The sequence below is a fragment of the Camelus dromedarius genome, chromosome 10, assembly GCF_036321535.1.
Source record: "Camelus dromedarius isolate mCamDro1 chromosome 10, mCamDro1.pat, whole genome shotgun sequence".
NCBI classification, from domain to species: domain Eukaryota; kingdom Metazoa; phylum Chordata; class Mammalia; order Artiodactyla; family Camelidae; genus Camelus; species Camelus dromedarius.
In genome coordinates this window covers 9,211,803-9,218,766 of record NC_087445.1, presented here as the reverse complement: position 1 = coordinate 9,218,766, position 6,964 = coordinate 9,211,803, and the positions used below count along the sequence as shown (strand labels likewise).

Here is a 6,964-nt window from a genome sequence, read left to right as displayed (position 1 = left end):
TTAACAACAACAACAGCAAAAAAACCAAACAACCCAATCCAAACATGGGCAGAAGAAATAAACAAGCAATTCTCCAATGAAGACATACAAATGGCCAATAGGTACATGAAAAAATGCTTAATATCACTAATTATCAGGGAAATGTAAATCAAAACTGTAACAAGGTATCACCTCACACCAGTCAGAATGGCCATCATTAAAAAGTCCAGAAACAATAAATTTTGGAGAGGATGTGGAGAAAAGGAAACCCTCCTACACTGTTGATGGGAATGTAGTTTGTTATAGCCGTTACAGAAAACAGTATGGATAGTCCTCAAAAGACTAAAAGTAGAAACTTACCAAATGATCCAGCAATCCCGCTCCTGGGCATATATCCAGAGGTAACTCTAATTTAAAAAGGCACATGCACCCAATGTTCATAGTAGCACAATTTACAATAGCCAAGACATGGAAACAACCTAAATATCCACTGACAGATGATTGGATAAAGAAGTTGTGGTATATATACACGATGGAATACTATTCAGCCATGAAAATAATAAAATAATGCCAATGACCACTGTAGATCCCCAGGGAATAATGATTAATGGAAAAAGTGAATCTCAAAAGAATACATACAGTAGGATTCAATTTAAATAGCTATTTTGAGAAGATAAAATTACAGAGTGAAGAATAAATTGGTGATTGACAGGGTTTAAGAATTTAGAAGGGGAGTTCCAGTTCCAGATAGCAACCTAGGAGGATCCCAAACTCACCTCCTCCTGCAGTCACACTGAATCTGCAGCTACATATGGAACACCTTCCTCTGAAAACCTGACTGAGTGCCTCCAATGTATCAGGTGAAGGAGAGAAGCCCACATCAAAGCAGGTAGGAGAGCTGGGACACAATCTGGTCATTAACTGCACTCCTTGTGTAGAGCCCCACAATCGGGAGGAAACTCAAAACCCAGAGGTCTCCCCCAAGAGTGAAGGGTTTGATTCCCACATTGGGCACCCCAACTTTTAAGATCTGAATCATGAGCCCTGGAGATGGACCCTGAAAACATTTAGGTTTGAAAACCAACATGGCTGACACCCATGAGACCCATAAGATTATATGCAACTAAGAAACAGCTCTTAAAGGGCTCAAGCAGGGACTCGCCATCCCAGGGCTCAGCACAGAGGCAGCAGATAGAGAGGTGACCATTCTTTATTTGAAGGGAGTTCATTTGCTGGTCTCAAAGTTTTGGACCCAGGGGCAGGCATCAGGTTTGGCTTGCATTTAGAAGCCACTGTCTCCATGCTTTCCCTCTGCCTTGTTCCAGCCTGTGGGTACCATCTTTAAATTTTTTTTTAACTCTAGGCATTTGGGGTTTTGTTTTGTTTTTCTCTTTCTTCTGGTAGGCACCATCTCTGTATCTTCCCTCTGGCTCACTCACAAGAGAACCAGCATCCTTGGAGGGGCGCTGTTACACACACCTGTTGCCCCTGTTTTTTATGTCTGATGCCCTGTGTTTGAGGTTGCCGTCCAGAAGTCACTCCTTGACTACCTGGCTCTGGAGGCTTGAATGTTGTCCTGTAATTTTTAACTATTTAGCAATAGGTTAAATTAATTAAACTTGATTGTGTAGCTGGGAACAGATTATGCAGAGTTATTTACTTTTAAGCATCTATTTCTATGAATAGCATTTCTCAACTATAAAATGCTAGGCAGACATGAACACATGGTTTTAATTCCATTTTCATCCTTTAATCAGCTGATGAAAAGCCTTCATGTGGAACAGAAAAGAAATAGACATGACACAAAAGTTAATTTCAAAAATGGTTGCATTTTTATTATACCTATGGCTTCATTTAGAAATATGGAACTCACACATGAGACTTTATGAATACATTATCGACTTAATTTCTTAATTTTTTTCTTTTAATAAACACAGAGCTGTTCATGAAAAGAAAATACATTCATTATTTTATAGAAGCCAGAAAGAAGTGACTATTACAAAGGAGTAGAGAAAGCTATCTTTCATCAGCCCCATAAAAGAGGGGCCCTTCATCTTCATCTCTTGTGATAGGTTTCCCAGAATGATGAATCAATAGGAAAGTGTTCATTATTCTCCCAATTCATTTGAACCCAGCCTGTGAGTTGACTATGAAGTCAAGAAACAATTGAGTGAAATCAAATGGTCCTGTGAGCAGTAGATTCCAGTACTATTCAAAGCAGAACCTGTGGACCTATCGATCCTAAATTGAACAAACAAAAACAAGCCCCATGATAATCTCAGAAATGCACATATTAAAATTATGGTCCTTTTTAATTGTGATGTAAAATATCACAGATGGAATGGATTCAAAATTCTAATGGAGAGCCCATGTAAATACATCAAAAATTAATCTGTTAATTCTTTTGCCTATTATAAATTTCACGGGAATTTATAAAACTTGGAAGAGTGACAATGAGGAGCGGAATTTAAAAACATCATTTGTAAGCATGTTGATAGATTGAAACATCATTTAAAGTGAGGAATTATATTTTTTTCTAAAAAAAATTTTACATCTGTGTATAATTTTTCTACTGTAGAAAAAATATCCTTCAAACAGGATGTTCTTTATTCTCTCCTTCACCTCCAATTGGCCTATTAATTACAACAGTCTACACTTTTGTATTTGGTTTCCCTAGAAATCCATGTATGAAGTCAATAGTTTCTAAGTCTGTCTGCCCATCAGTGTCCCAAACACCCAACTGTAATTTCTGAGTCAAAATCATAGAAATGGAACTTGGAAATCTGAATTCAAAATATATATATTATATATATATATATATGTATCCATCCATCCCCAGGTTACAAAGCAAATGTGGAACTACAGAGCAAAGAGTAAATTTTCAAAAGGAGGCATTTCTGTTCATTGCTAGCCTCCCTGTGGAAAGAAGAAATGGGAGGGGAAGATGAGTATCACCAGGGCTCAACTTCCCAGTCTCCATGGAAACTCATTTTTATATCCCTTTATGTGGATTTATTAAGTGTGTGGTAATGGAGGTTTTCTTTTTCCTGAGAACTACTCTCTTTCACTGTCTTTTCCTCAAGAATTTCTTATAGGAAATAAAAAAGGATCATAGAAAAAAAGAGCCTGCGTACATGCCGTGAGAGCTCTGGGCACTTTGAGATGGGAGCGCTCATGAACATTCAATCCCAGCATATGGATTAGAATTTGCTAAATAGTGAATTTGTTTATTTTCCCTTACTTAAGTTGGCTGGGTATTTAGTCCTAACTGTCACTTAGTTTCATGTCCACTCCAAAGGCACCAGTACATATTAACAAGTTTTTATAGACATGCATACAGCTCTCCTTCTCTAAGGACCTGTCTCCTCCTGGGCACAGAGTTTGAGCAGTTTCAGATATTAACCATCAGTAGAAATGTCAGCTTTTGGTCTACCTTGTGTATCTCCAAAGAACCCATCCAATACCCACTTACCTCCTGACAGAGAGGCACTCGTGCACACCTCTGTAATCCTCAAACACAGAAAATCCATGCTCTCCTGCATGTCAGGCAACCTAGTCCACTCCATTTGATGGACCTCAAACCTAAAATGTCCAAATATTTTCTCAGGCTGGTGTCCTTTGCCAACCTCTCCCACCCCCAACTCAGAAAATTCTCCTCAATCTTTTTGAAACCCACGTTCACACACCCAGACACACAGTACTTATTATATCTTGTGAGGCTGATGAGTGTGGAGAATAAAAACAATTAGGTGGAAAAGGATATGTGCTCAGTTTTCCCTTGTAAATCCACAGCAGAGGGATCACACGTAGACATGGATATGTGTACAGAGCAATAGTTTCTCAATAGCGTATTCCTGTATTCCATTAAACAAATACATGCTAGTTGAATATCTTGGTACCGATCAAGGACAAGAAACCTAAGACCTAATTATCATAACCCACAGAAATGAGAGGATAACATGACAGAGCTGTAGCAAGCTATGAACCGGGCGGTTTACTGTTCTGTCAGCATCAACTCCTACCCTCACGCTCTCTCAAAGACAAGTGGCACGTTTGTGTCCCCTCCCCCCTCCACCTTGGTGCCCGTTTCTGCTGCTTCTCTGTCGGCTATTAGCTTACTTCCTGCTGGGAGGAGAGGGACCACCGTTACTGTTGCAGAACACACACGTTTTGAATGGCCACACTTGAAGAACGTGTGCAGTATGGAAGGAAAACAAACCAGACAACTTTTTAGGCAATGCACTCGCCCCAGCCTCTCCTTACAGCAGTTTCCTCTTTGAGTGTGAGTGTGCTGTCCTGTGTATCTGCTCCATAACTAGCTTCATATCCCAACACAACATGTCCACCTTTCTTGCGCTCATGAAATTGTAGACACCCATCAAACTTTGCCATGATGTGGTACGCGCACAGGCCACTGTTAAAGCAACAGCTATCAGGTGTCCAATGAGCACAAATACTGGTACTGACATTGATGGTGATCGAACAGATGAGACATGTCAGTTACATCAAGATTTACAAGTGATGGAAGACTCAACCCAAAATGACCTACATCAAATTGAACTTATTTATTCAAATGACTGAGATTTATTTGGGTATCTACCTTCAAGTTTAGTTTATTCCAATTTATGTAGTTAGGAATTAGTTTTGCTCCATTTTTCACTCCTCAACACTGGCTTTATTCGAGGATTCAGTGGATCATTTTCTACAATGATAGGCATTGACCTTGGCCAAAAAGACAAGAAGCCTCTCTTTTAAAAGACCCAGCCAAGTGAGTCAGACAGAGAAAGACAAATATCACATGATATCACTTATATGTGGAATCTAAAGAAAAGTGATAAAAATTCTACTTACAAACCAAAAACAGACTCATGGGCATAGAAAACAAACTATGGTTACAAAGGGGAAAGGCAGGGAGAATGGGGATTAATATAAGCACACTACTGCATATAAAGTAGATAAACAAGAACCTACTGTATAGCACAGGGAACTCAATCCAATTTTTTATAATAACATACCATGGAAAAGAATCTGAAAAGAAAATATAATATGTATGTATATGTACAACTGAATAACTTTGCTGTATGCCTGAAACTAACATTATTAATCAACTATACTTCAATAAAAAATAAAAATAAAAATAAAAGACCTAGCCAAAATCTAAGTAGGTCTTACTGGCATCAGGTAAGGTCAAATGTTCATTCCTGAATCCAATTTTAAGGCCAGAGGAAATCACTTTTTGTTTGTCTTATCAACTCCATGATCCTTGTCTATTTCTGGAGTTTGGAAGTAGAGTCAGCTCTACTTAAAACTCAAGAATTAAATTTGAAGGATGAATTGGTAGCCACAAAATAATCTGCATACTGTTTACCAGGGCAAGAGTGTTTGAGTGTTGAACAGCCATGTGAAGAGATCTATTACATCTGCAGTGGCAAAAACTGGCATCCAGGCTACTACTAGCCCACATCCATCCATGGCAGACATTTTTATTAATCTTGGACCCATCTCCTGCACTCACAATCTATTTCAACTTACTCTCCAGGAAATAGCTTGCAGTTCATCAGAGAAAATTTATATTATACCCTTTGTTATGCCATACATGATAATATTCTTAATGACTGTGGATAAAGCCTGGAGGATGTGTTGATAACTCATTTTTAATCTTTCACCTTCAAATGTACCTAAAACCTTCTTGAGTCTACTTATATTTTTGACTTTTCCACCTCTCAGGATAATTAATTATCTTCATACCTCTATTTCTAGAGGCATAGCAAGCAGTCTGGTCTACTCTCTATTACACCTGCCTTAACATCTTCAATTTAAGATTGAATTTTCAGTTAAAGAATAGAAGCATTCAGATGTTAAAGACCCAAGTGTCAGAAAGACTCAGGCAAAAATTGGAAACAATTTTTTATCTCCAATGATATGTGACTAAACAAAGAAACAGAGCTGCACATATAAAGGAAGAAAAAATTATCTCATGTGATAGAAAATTATTTATGGATAATATTTGAATTGCTGCACAACTTGTAAAACTGCATAAAGACTTGTATTACCATGCACATCCATACAGTTTAACTTTCTGATTTTAACATGTTAAAATGTCATTCACTGCTAGTGAATGTAACGAAAAAGAAGCAGACTCAAGGAAAGACAGAGCAAACTAGTGGTTACCAGAGGGCAGGTGGAAAAGCAATGTAGGAGTGGAGGAGTAGGAGGCGAAACTCCTGTGTGTGAGATAAGCTACAAGGATGTATTGTACAATCTGGGGAATACAGCCCATACCTTGTAATACCTGTACATGGAAAATAACCCTTAAAAATTGCATGAAAATAAAAGTATTTAGAATTTTTCAAAAGTTCACTAAAGACATTTTTAATAAGAAAGAATTAGACTTAGAAGAATATATTTGAAAATTGAAATGCTTCAGCTTCATTGCAACTTCAACACCTAAGAAGATAACAATGAAGAAGGAATGACGTTTCTCTCCTACCATTTAAAGTATCATTATTTCACTAAACATATTTGCCCTAAATCAACAAAACTTGAGTTGTTAGAATACATTCCAAATAAAATGCAAATCAAAGAAATTCTGATATGAATAACAAAAAAAAAATCATAGAATGACTCCCTTTACAAACTTCAGATTTTTTTTTCAAATACAGACACACAGATATAAGAAATCCAGGTATTAAGATTCTCTCTTGGGTGCTCTGTGTGTGTGTATTTATATACACCCTCTGCATATATATGCACACATAAGATAGATAGATAGATTGATCGATCGATCAATAGATAGATGCACTGGATATACACACATACAGAGCATGCAAGAGAGAAACCTAAGAGTTGGATTTTTTATTTCGTTCTGTAAACGACACATGAAGATGGTAACAGTGTTGTAAAGGTGACAAGAATTGTCTCATGGCAACGTTTGGCATTACAGTGCTACTAGGAACAGCTATAAATATAGTGTGAATCTCTAATA

General features: G+C 37.5%; 1 long non-coding RNA gene across 1 annotated transcript; it reads right to left on the bottom strand.

The window, feature by feature from the left end:
* Window positions 1-1,788: 1,788 nt before the first annotated feature.
* Window positions 1,789-5,025, bottom strand: LOC135322247 (uncharacterized). The gene is made up of 2 exons (XR_010382598.1): window positions 3,452-5,025; window positions 1,789-2,220 (listed from the first exon to the last, which is right to left on the bottom strand). It is a non-coding gene; the product is annotated as an uncharacterized LOC135322247 (long non-coding RNA).
* Between the last annotated feature and the right edge of the window lie 1,939 nt (window positions 5,026-6,964).